Source organism: Chroicocephalus ridibundus, chromosome 3 (assembly GCF_963924245.1).
Source record: "Chroicocephalus ridibundus chromosome 3, bChrRid1.1, whole genome shotgun sequence".
Lineage (NCBI taxonomy): Eukaryota > Metazoa > Chordata > Aves > Charadriiformes > Laridae > Chroicocephalus > Chroicocephalus ridibundus.
In genome coordinates this window covers 96,900,319-96,912,639 of record NC_086286.1, presented here as the reverse complement: position 1 = coordinate 96,912,639, position 12,321 = coordinate 96,900,319, and the positions used below count along the sequence as shown (strand labels likewise).

The following is a 12,321-nucleotide window of genomic DNA, read 5'->3' as shown; positions in this document are numbered from 1 at the left end:
GTATGACAAGAAGTGTTATACTAATCTTCCCTCAGTGAAATTGGCGGTCCTCTTTCTCACTGCTGCTGGCAGGATTAAAAAGAGAGACAGAGTCGCCATTTCCTTAAACGCTGTATTTTCATGACTATTTTTTTCCAGTGTAATTGGCATCTTGCTTTGTAATAGCAACAGAATGGTGGGTACTCAGTGTAGAGGTGCAACTAGGTAGCATCCTATTCTGACACATAGTGGGATGAAAGGCAGGGACTGCATGAAAATCAAAAGGAAGGTGAAAGAGAGTAAAGCACAAATGGGATTGGATGGGTTTAAGTTTGCACGTGGGCAAGGAAATGCCAAGAAGCAGTTAAGAATGTAGTTTCAAGTTGCCCGTGCTCAGTGGAGAGAGAAGACGATCATCTGAGAGCTTCATGGTTGAAATGTGCTCTGAGCCATGGGACTGTGGTTTCTGTACAGCGTGTTCTTGTGATGATGAGGGAAGCAACAGTATTCCTGTGTCTTCAGGTTGGGTATTCTCTGTTGCAAGAGGTCTGGCTCCAACTTGTCTAGAGAAAAAATACACCCGGCCCTTGGACTTCCCCTTTGGTTGTATCCTCGGCAGAGCCAGGAGGGGCTGTGGGTAGCGTGAGGCCAGGGGAGAGGGAGAAGAGAGGAATTGGAGGCACCCAGACGCAAACTGAAGTGATCTGTAGGAGAGGAGCGTGATTAAAAAATAGGACCTAAATATTCTATGTTACTAGATAGATTCTAAGTTTTTTCTGAAGTATTAGATACTGCAAATGCTAAATTTTTATGCTTGTGTAATTCTGTACTTTGTTAAAGTAATCGCTGTCTTTTTTTTAAATAACTTGAACATTCGCTATTGAAGGAAAAATTACTAGCTAAAATTACTTGACACAGAGTGCACTCTATTTTTATTAGAACCTTCCCAGTATTATGAAAATTGTCTTTAGAAGAGGAACAGGGAAAATTAGGTGCCACCCGTACATGTCTTTACTAAAAATATTTTGAAAGTTTGTCAGTAAAAAAACTTTTAAAAAATCCATTATTCCTTTTTACAGATTTCTACAGATTTTTTTTTCAATGGATTGGAATTTGAGGGAAAAGTGAAACTACAGAAGAGTAGAAAATCAAGGCAATAACTGCCTTGATTGCAGGACAATTTTTCTTTAGAAATAAGAAGCTAAGTAGTACTTTGCAGTGAAATGCATATTGCAAGCTGACTTACTTTATTCTGAAACTGTAAAAAAAATCAATGGCAAAAATGGAGTGAGAGGAGCCAGAGATTGGAAAAGGGTGAATTATTTGAAATTCATATTACTTTGAGGGAAAATTCATGATTCAAAAGGATTGATTTCTAAGAATTCAGTATTTTTGGAAAGGGTCTGAGGATGATTTTTGAGGTTGAAAAATGTCTAGTTTTTTCCTAGCTGTTATTAGTGAGTCTGAATACTAATGTCTGTGCTTTATATTTATTTTCTTCTTTTACAAATGGTTTATTGGTGAAAGCGGGGAATTTGTGTCGTGGCTGATAGCTGTGGCTTAGCAAAGCCTTAACTCTTAGCCAGTTGCGTGAAAAGTATTTAGAAAGAGAGAATATTACTTTTTTTTTTAACACTCTTTATGGTGTGGGAGAGAAATCTAACATTTTGCTATATTTTATCTGTTCAGCTTTTTTCAGGGAGGATGACTCTTTGAGACAAAAATGGCTAGTTTGTCTTCATTTTCAGTGTGACCTGGGCAGGGGATAAAGAATTGCAGTAAAGGGTAAACCTGGAAGGCAGGTGGTTTGGCTTTAATGGTCTCTTGCTTCTCATGTTACTCTCCCTCCCCGTTGTTTTCTTCTGTGTATCCTCATTAAACAAAAACTGAAGAGAAAATCTTTCCAGTTTTCCCTAAAAATATGCGTGTCTAATGGATGAAATTGTAGCTTGGTGAAGCAACTGAGATGATTATTAATAAAATGCGTGACAGTGCTAATGTATGAATAAAGTTAGGCTGAAAATTAATATCTCGCTATTGATGTTAATAAGGTACAGGAGAAGCGTTTGTCAGCTTGCTGTGTATGTAAATAATACCTCTTACCTATAGGTCCCTGAACAAAAAAAGGGTTAAATATTTTCAATAATGTGCAAGCACTGCAGAATTTCCATTAAATCCTAGTTGTTCATGGAGTTAGCCTTGCTTATGCTTTTTTAACCTTCCTTCACGGAGAAATGCATGTTAAAATTAAGAACAGAATTTACTTTTTTATTCAATATGTTGAATATATAATAGCTTTCTGTTGTTGAGGTAACACTTCAGACAAGATTTTTTAAATTATTTGTTTAAAGTGTTTTTGATAGTCTTCTGAACTTCTGAATTGGCTTTTAAAAATAAGGGCAGAGGGCAGTCAGGAGCACAAAGTCAAGTTTTGACATGGTAGGGTTACAATGAAGGATAGTCAGGAACTCAGATGTCTGTCATCATAACCTTATAGTTTATCTCAGTTACTCCTCTACGATATCTTGTAATATATATTTATTTAAATTTCCTTTTCTTACATTATGTCAGACTACATGGTTCCAGACCCTGTGCGTTATTAGATGCACAGAGGTTTTTAGGATCATTCTGCCTCAGAAAATATCTTAGTAGACGTGGTGTGCAGTAAGCAGCAGAACAGTGTTTGTTATCTATCCCGCAGGAAACTGAGAGTATCTGATTAAGCTGACTAGCAAGTATCAAGTAACTGGCACATCTCTTCTTGCATTTCATTCATTCAGTCGTAGTGTGGGTAATAGAAAGCTATGCTGTGCCATTTTTTTTGTGTGATGCCATTTTGGTTTTTTTCAATGGACCTGGAGTAGTGTTGCACCTATTTATATGTTGTAAATAATTTACAATGCAGTGTCAGCTTGGGAAATCGATTATGTCTATTTATGTTGGATTTCAGTTATATCTCTTATCTTTATCTCTTGTTGTAAGGCAGTTCTGTACATATTTTCTCCTGTGATAGGAGGTGCTTAGCTTTTCTTATGCTCCACATAAATGGCTATTAAATATTAATTTAAGTCTAATCTATTAATATTTCCAGGATTAAAGAGTGATTTTAAAATTAAAATACTGAGTTATGTATTGCAGCTCTTAAAGTTATTCCTGAGCAAAGTAGTATGATTGAGATTTTGAATCCTAAAGAAATCACAGTAAAAGACAGTTATGCAGACAATCTAATTTTATAGTCATAATAATAGTAATTGTGTATTGTTTCAATTTTATTTCATTAAATACATTATGGAGTCACATTTTGTTATCTAGTTCAATATATACTGCCTGTGCAGTGTATTCCAGTTTGGCGTGGAGCTTGCTGACAAGAGCAGCGCAGGGCTCTGTGCTGATGGCAACTCCTTTAGGTCTGCCAGCAGCATTCAGTACTTCTGGACGTGAGGCCTTTCAGGCTAAACTTTGTTCTTTAGTTGCCTTAGAGTAAATAGCAGTGTGCTGGAATAATTTCACTGTCCTTCCCTAAAGATGCATCAGATGTCAGTTGTTCCTCATTCTCGCTTTTCTGGGTGGCTGGTGGGCCATTTTTCTTCTCCTCTGAAAGCGCCAGTAAAGGAAATAGTAAGTTGATTTCAGCTGAGTTTCAGAATGTTTTTGAACTGGATGTTTATGATTAACAAATCTTAATGGCAGTCATGGCTTTCTTATTTTGTAGTTTGTTTGGCTTGACAAAACATATTAATTTACTGAAGAAATTATTGTCGCTGGCTGTTAAATGATCTCAGAGTTACAGCAGTTGGGATTACTCTCACAACTTTTTTAGGAATTCTTCCCCTTTCGGTGTAAGATCCTGTAAAAGAGTTTGGATTTTGACTGTATTTGGGCTACTGCGCTCCATCAGCAATGTTGTCACTCACTCCTGCCAGAAGAGCGGTGGCTGTGGCTTGGGCTGTATTTCAGAGAAAGTGTTTCACTCCCTCATGATGTCTAGTTACTGGTTGCAGAAATACTGTTCCCACCTCTGTTGGTATATTCCAGGCTTCAGAATTCTTTCTGTGAAGAACAGAAATCGATGAAATAATATTTATGTGGTGGTTTTGGTTGTTTTTAATGCTAACTGTTTTAATTGCAAAAAATACATAGGGAATTGCATTTCCTAGAGCACATGAAATGAGGCACTTTCTGTGCTCAGCCTTTTCATAGCTAGCACTTTGCTCCCCGAACGCACCGATCTCTCTGTGGCTTTGCAGCCATTTACTTTACCGTATGATCTCTGGTTGTATCTCCTAAGACTTCTTTCTTCACCAAAGTAATAAATACCAAGATCCTTGCATATGACTTCAGCTGTCAGTCAATGTCCACATGGGCATGAGTTCTGATTAGCTTTGCACATCGTGTGTTTTGGGCAACAGAGACAGGTTCGGCTTTCTTCTTGAAAAATATTATTAAGATATATATTTGGAAGTCATATACCTATTTCTTAAATGCAGTATAGAATGGATAGATTTGAACTTCACTAGTTTCCAAAGATTTCATCAAAAAACTTTTAAAACACCTACTGAAAATGGCAATGAGTTGGCACCCCTGTTTGGTGACAGTAGTTATGGTTATGCTAACCAGCTTTTATATGTGCTTACACAAAGTCCTGCTAGCCTTTGGTCTATTAAAATATTAGATAGTTATGTAAGAAACCACCTCTCCTTTCCTATATCGTGTATTTATTTGAGGTCATTTGAGCTGTTGGAGCCAACAATGCTAAGACTGAAATGTCTGGTATTTTGGTTGCAGGGTATTTTCAAGAAAAGGGCCTTGTCTCTGGAATTTGCTTCCTGAGTGTGGGAGCCTGAATTTAGTGCAAATTCTGATGCTTTCTTCAGGTCGGTAAAAGTAGTGGAGCAGAAGCGGCAGAGATACAATCTTTTTCTGATTCTCGTTGAAAGGTACTGAAACTGTGTACTTTGTGTTTATTTCCGGAAACTAGAAAACTAACTGCATTTTGTAAATTTAAAATAAGGATAATACAGGCATTACTGTTGAAAGAACAAATTGGAGCTGTACCTACTGATTATTTAATTTCATAACTAAGGAGAAAACTGGGGCCTCCTACCATGAAAGATGATAGGACAATGCTGCTTTTAAAGAACGAAAACATGTGAATGTCTTTTTCTGCATATTTGGGCTTGTTTCTACCAGACAATTTACAAGAAACATGCCAAGATCTTTTTATAAAATTTAAAATTCAGACATTAACTGATTTTAATTGCTATATTTGGCTTAACTATAATTTAACATGCCATTTACTATGCAGAAAGAATTGGGAAAGCAAAAGTAACAAAAGATAGGTGGTAGAGGGGAAGAATATATATAAAAATGTATAGTACTTACAGTGAAAGCAGACTGTGAGGGAACAAAGAGCAGAAAAAACATTTTAATTATTCCACTCACTGTAGCAAATCTGAATTCTTCGATCTCTGGTGTGTTCCCCAGTCAGCAGAGCACTTTAATATGGCAATGTCCTACCAGATGAATTGGTAAAACAATGTCGGATGAAGCAAACTGTTTCTTTTCCTTTTTTTTTTTTTTTTTTTTTACCCCAGCAATGTTGTTCTTGCCATAAAGCACTTGCAGATAAAGGGAAGGAGCTTTGGGGAAATGTATTCTTTAAGGGCACTGGTCCACAACGGGAGTGTGCAGGAGAGCAGCAGTGTTTATGTGGGTCCCCCGAGTGCCTCACGGTTCAGAATGAAACTTAAGGCAGGCAATAAGCAAATCACAGAAGCATTGGATGAACAAACAGTGAAGGCAGTTTACTTTCCTTACTTAAAAAGCTTTCCTTAATTTGAAAAACATGTATTTCTGTTCAGATCAGTGTTATTTTTTCCTGCTGCCTTTGTTTTAAAGGAGAAATCTGTCCAGCCAAGATTATTATTTGGAAGAAAATAGAATTAGGAGTTCAGCTTCACAGCACTCCTCTCCGGCTCTCAGCCTCATCTCACTTCCTCCACATCAGCATCAGCTTCTCTGGCCAGTGGGGCCGGTGGCCGATCCCTGTTAGCTGTGTGATCTCCAGCAATCACAGCCAGGAAGGAGAAAGAACGTGCTGCTGGGGCTGGGGGAAGCCTGCTGTTAGCTTAAGCAAACCCTGAGATTGCACCTTCCATTTAATGGTTTAACCTGCCCTGTGGAGAACAATTCTGTTGTTCTGATTAAAACAACAGCATCTGCAGTATCTAAGCAATTTAACTTTTGCTATATACTCCTATATAGAATTCCTTCCTATTTTCATCCAGTGTGGATGCCAAAACTATTTTTCAGTTTCCACATTGGATAAGATAGCAAAACTTAAAACATCTACTGTCATAGATACCGCAATTGCTAGACGAAGTTCTTGGGTTATTAGATTTCTAGACTCAGCACAAGTGACTTACCTGGAAGCTTCCCTATGGGCCTCGTTCAAAGCATTGGACACAGATTCTGCTATAGGTTGTTCAATTTACTGATAGCTTAGGTGAAGAGAGGCTTAAGTCATGCCAGTCTGCGGGGAACTTTCACAACAGTTTACATGTCTCGTACTCTCTGCCAAACATGCTGACTTTTAAAAGCTTTGTGATGTTGTCTTGTTTTTTCTTGGCCATCGTTTTTGAAGAAAGAAGTCCCCCAAAAGTGAGTACAGAATAGTACTATAAATTAGTAGGGAGGATGCAGTTCTAAATCTGTAACAAGACCTGTGTTTGATGTGAACACTAGTCAGAATAGTCTTAGAACAAAAATACAGTTGCAAAATTAATACAGTTGAATTTTCTTAGAAATCCAGAGTAAATATGGGTATATACAGCAATGCAATGTGCAACCACACGGAATTCAATGAAATGTACTGGAGATAACGCGTACAGCTGAAGATAGCGTGTAGCCCCCATATGTTATAGTATAAAATTAGAGATTGAAAGATCATTTATCAGTTTTGCTGATTGGGCTGAGAGGATTCAAGTGTCTTTGTACAATGCATATAATTTCTCCAGCTGAAGCGGTGGTGCCATGTGCTTCAGAAGACATTTATCAGCAGACTGGAAAAAAACCCTGTAATAAATCAGATAATTTTTTTCTGGCTTTTTTGATTTATCTCTTCGTGAAACGTAGCTGTTAGGCATTCCCCCTCTTTAGAGTTGTACCTACAAAAAGATGTTTGTGCTGGTACATCTGTGTCTATGCTGGGGATTTGTTGTTTAAAGATGTCATAGAAATATCATTCCCTTCCCCCACCTTGCCTCTAAGTTTTTAGTTTTTCTATCTAAAAATAGTTCTTGGTCTCTCTCACAGTGAAACTGCCTGGTGCTTTTTTCATTACACTGATTTTCATTTATTTTCAGTTGGTTGTGAAAGATTTTTGGCCTCTAGCACTTCTCCATAGTTAGCTCTTCACACTTTTATCATCATGCCATGAAAACGTTTTTTATTTATGGAGGTAAATTGCCAAATTTTTAAAAATACTTCTGTAATTTTGCATGAACATTACAGTCCATGCCCTGGATTTTCACTTGGAGGTCTGGTTATCAATTTGATTTCAGACATAAGCTTACAGAGTTTGTTGATTGCAGTCTTGTCTGAAGTGAATATTTGTCATGTCACAAACTCATTTCAAAACTTGGAATGATTTAATAAACTTCAAAATGAAGAACAGTCTGTAATCTATAGAAACTAAGATACAGATATCAGTGTATTAACAGAACCATGTGCAAGAGATCATGTTATTTTTGGATTTAGTTGATGTGACTAGTTGCAGAATCTGAGAATTGTATTAAAAAAAATAAATCCTAAAAATACTCTGGGATTGAGCATGACAACATAGGCTTTGAATAACTTGTTGATAGTTCCTAATATGGCATTAGGCTTTTAATTGTCATATGAAAATGCATGTATCTTTTATTTTGGAGATTAGGCTGCTGGTTTTTGCTACACCCATAATAGCAGTGTTAATGTTGAAGTCCTTGATAAACTTCAGTTCATCTCTTTTACTCTGTGAACTCTGCTGAGAGTTTAGTAAGATGCTCATAATCTATGGTGAGCTGTGTTGATTACTCAAATGCCGTTGAATACATATCCCATGAAATAGTAATGGCTATTTTATGGCTAAGGAATGTGAATTTTGCTTTGGACCTCTCCTGAGAAGTAACCACACAGAGAGCATTGTAAAGGTGCTGTGACTCCATGCACCTTATTTTTTTTTTTTTTTTATAGAATCATAGAATGTGTTGGGTTGGAAGGGACCTTTAAAGGTCATCTAGTCCAACCTCCCCTGCAGTTAGCAGGGACATCTTCAACTAGATCAGGTTGTTCACAGTCCGCTCCAACCTGACATTGAATGATTCCAGGGATGGGGCATCTACCAGTCTTCTGGGCAACCTGTTCCAGTATTTCACCACTTCATCATAAAGAATTTCTTCCTTATAGGTAGTCTAAATCATCCTCTCTTTTAGTTTAAAACCATTACCTCCCATTATCTTACTGGATCTGTCTCTAAGTGAGCAGTTTAGAATGCTGGATGACTTCCAGTTTAAATTAATCTATGAAACTCAACACAGAGGATGACAGTATTCACCAGGTACGCATACAATGACAGGAATGCCAAGACTTGGGGGAAAGAAGGTCCAGTTGTTGCACTTGGGACCCCCCATGCTGGATGTGCTTACTTTGAAGTACAGCACATGCAATTGCAGGGTGACTTCTACAGGGTTAGTAGATAATGCTCACTCATTTTCTAGGTAAAGGTGTTATTTGGTAACAAGATGTTTTGGGAGGAGAGTATTCTAGTGCAGTAGGTTGTGGATTTTTTTTATAAATATCTCATCTGAAATTAAGTCACTGAGAATTGAGAATGTTTAACACTGTATGAACTGTGGACAATATGTGGTAAAGACAGTAACTCATAAGAATAATCATATGGACAGAGACATTGGAAGAAAATGTACCACAACAGGAGCAAGTATAGAAGATAAGTTGTAGTGGTAGTTCAGTAATGAAACAGTATGTGATGACTTGAATGTCTGAAACTGTTACATGCAAGAAATGAGATCAGACTTCTGTGTTTCCTCAAAAAGAAGCGTAGACTTTGAAATGGTTTCTTAATTTTTATAGGTTATTTTCCTTTCCACAGGGCTTGCTTTTAATTTAGGAAGTGATAAATGATTGTATTGCTGTTAGTATGTGGAGAGAGATATGTTATGCTACCAGGAAATTACATAAGTTTAAGATTGGTTTGTTGTGAAAGTGTTAGGAGCACTAAAAAAAACACTTTGTGATTCAAGATAGCTGATACGATTTCATGGAAAGGAAAAATCACGACTCATTAACCGGTTGGAGTTCTTGAAAGACTGAAGAGTTATAACACATCCTCGCTTCATTGCTCTCCTTAAGGACCAATTAGCACTACTAATATGAATCCATATTATGCTTAAGATTACATTTTTTTTACAGCATCCTAACTTCCGTTATTACAACTACATGTCATCTCTTTAAATGGCTTATGTTGGATTGGTTTTGTTCTCATACATGAGAAAAGTGTATATTCCTGTCCAACTGGATCAAGGTGTCCCTGCCTGGGAGGGGGATTTGAACCAGATGACCTCCAGAGGTCCCTTCCAACTTCAACCATTCTGGGGTTCTGTGATTCTATTATAGACCATGATGTTAACAGATTTGCTTCCTAAGAATATAGAGTCTTATAATATTGGGTGCTTAATTCCATTGTCAACCAAGTAATTTATAGAGTAAGGCTGAATTCATCAAAATGCTGGTTTTGTCATGGGACAGTGAGGGAACAAAGTATTTCCTCTTTAAAACTTCCAAAATATTTCTTGCATCTTATTGTATGCTTAAATGTTACAATTCTATACAATGCAAAATATTGGTGTTAATATTGATATTTTCTTAACAGTCACACAACTCTTCCACACTTCATCTACTAGCCTGAGGAGTGTAGTGGGTAATATGACATTCCTAGAATTTTCAGCAGCAGCAAAGATTTCAATCTCAGACGTAATATTGAAAAATAAAGTCATTGTTCATTCTAGTTCTGTTACTTTCACATAGAGGTTATGTAGATGATTCAACCTCAAATTACGTTATAGTTAATAGATAAGCATGCATTTTTTTTTTTATGCAAAGGTTTTGTACTGTGAAGCCTTTGCTGTTTTGAGAAAAGTTTGTAAATTCCCAGCATATCAAGCTTCCTTGTTTGGATATAAGGCATCTGGCCTATTTCCCCAGCCTGAGAAGGCCTCCCAGTAATATCCGCTGATCTTTCAAGTTGGGTTTGGTGGGTTTTTTTGATGTGAAGCTTAGAAAAAAAATCCAAATAAAATGTTCATTGACTTATCCAAGCTACCGCTGCTTGAAGCCTGCCTTCAACACCTCTGTCTTGGACCTAATGCAAGACTCTTTTTACAGTGTTTTTTTTTGTTTCTTTGTTTGTCTCCTAACTCTTTAAAGAGAATACCTGGCCATTTCCCAGCTGGGTCTGATAGTAACATGGTTAGCAAGTCACAGGTCCTTGACCCATCCTGTTAAACATGGTTATGACTCAGCAGATAGCAAGACAATGTTGATATTTTTTAGCTTGATATATTTTAACCCTGTCTAATCTGTAATTTACCAAAAATCTCATTATTACAGAAAATGTGACAGATGCAGGCTAAACTGTATGTACTCTTTGTTTTTTTTTTTTTTACTTGACTTTAATTAGAACTTCACTTCTAAGTCCAAAGACTTCAGAAAAGTGGTAATTTCCAGTTTCTGAAGATGCTATTAAGTCTTTTTATGTGAAGCAAATTAATTTTTTTAATCTTTTATTTTCCACATTCATTTACTTAGAATCCATGAATGTTAACAGTTCTTACAAACTGTAAAAGGGCACATCTAATTATCCTTCAGATTGTAAGCAGAACACTAGACTTAAATATTTGTAGACTAGTCATGCTGTGTGTAGGGGGTGTTAAAGCAAAAGCATGTTCTCTCTCCGTAGCTTCACTCTTGCAGCTGACAGAGCTACTTATTTCAGGTCAGACCCTGGTATCTGGTATCATTAACCTTCTTTCCTACTCAGGTCTCTTCTGTTGGTAACTTAATCTTCATCTCTTATACCTTCTTTTTTTGGGGTGATCAGCTGGAACCAAGATGGGTAGATATATCAATCTATAACAGTGTTGCAGGCTGTAGTACCTTCAGTGTTGTCTGTGTCTCTCAAGCAATCCTTAGCATGGCCTGCTTGTGACTTTAGCCTGGAATGAGTTTATTTGTAGGCAGTCCTGCATGATGATGATGATGAGACTAGTTATCCAAGAAATTATTTGAGGGGGTTATGAAAAAAAGCATTCCACAGTTTCGTTCAGCTGCGTTCCATACAGCAGTCCTTTTAGCTCTTCTTTTTTTCCACTGCCCCCTGTGCTGTTGTGTTCACTGTGAGCACTCAGCATTTTTGTAAGAGGGATGGTTGGCCTGGTGAGGTGCGTTGCCTTTTACCGTCAGCAGGGTTGTCTAGGACCTAGCAGAACAAACCAGGGAAGGAAGGGGTGAGCCTGTTCCAAGTGTAACCAGCAGTTCATTTTGTTAGTGCTTGTTCCATTGATTCATTGTAGAAAGCTACCAAAAAGTTTGGGATGCGGGTAGGAGAAGACTAAACAGGAAGCAATTGAGAGTTCTAAGGAAACACGTTTAGGCTGGGTAGCACAATGTCATGCAGAAACACCCAAGGCAGCTCACCCAAGACCAGTGTGAGAAGTAGGAGTGTGCAAGTCTCTCAGCCTGCAGCTCTGGTGGAGCTGACTAGCCCTCCTGGCTACCAACCTAAAAAGACAGTTCTGTTTCTGGAATCGGGTAACGTCTCTAGATACCTGTACAAATGTCTGTACAGTGCTGGTAAAATAGTTGTGAAAACCTCCAAGGAGAGATGGATACTTAGATTTCTTCCTCCTCTAGTGAAAATTATGTGGATATATAGGCCAAGAAAAAGGAAACATCATTCCTGATTTCCTCCCTCTTTTCCAAAATATGAAGTGCATCGTCTGTCTTCAGACTGAAATGATTGTGGCCTCCAATAGACAAATCCTTCTTTGTAGTCTGCATTTTTTTTTTGCTTTTCCAGACAACAGCAACCACCGAGATCTACAAATAATTAACACTGTACCATAGATCTTGCTTCAGGGCAGGAAGCATGTAAAAATGCATGCAGAACAATTTTCACTGCCAGTTGACTTTCAGAGGTTACAGTAATTATTTTTTTTCTCTAACATCTTCAGAGGGTTTCTTGCTCAGCTGAATAACTACACTCCACTGTAGATAATCATATTTAGC

At 37.5% G+C, this 12,321-nt stretch overlaps 1 protein-coding gene across 6 annotated transcripts in view; it reads left to right on the top strand.

Annotated features, from left to right (window-relative positions):
• The window catches only part of COL19A1 (collagen type XIX alpha 1 chain), a 220,136-nt gene that overhangs the window by 12,489 nt on the left and 195,326 nt on the right, over positions 1–12,321 (top strand). The window contains exon 3 of one of the 6 annotated variants that reach the window (XM_063330247.1): positions 4,765–4,916. The exons of the other annotated variants lie outside the window; for them this stretch is intronic. The gene's annotated coding sequence lies outside the window, so the exon portion shown is untranslated. The remainder of the gene's footprint in view (positions 1–4,764; positions 4,917–12,321) is intronic. 6 annotated transcript variants of the gene reach the window in all.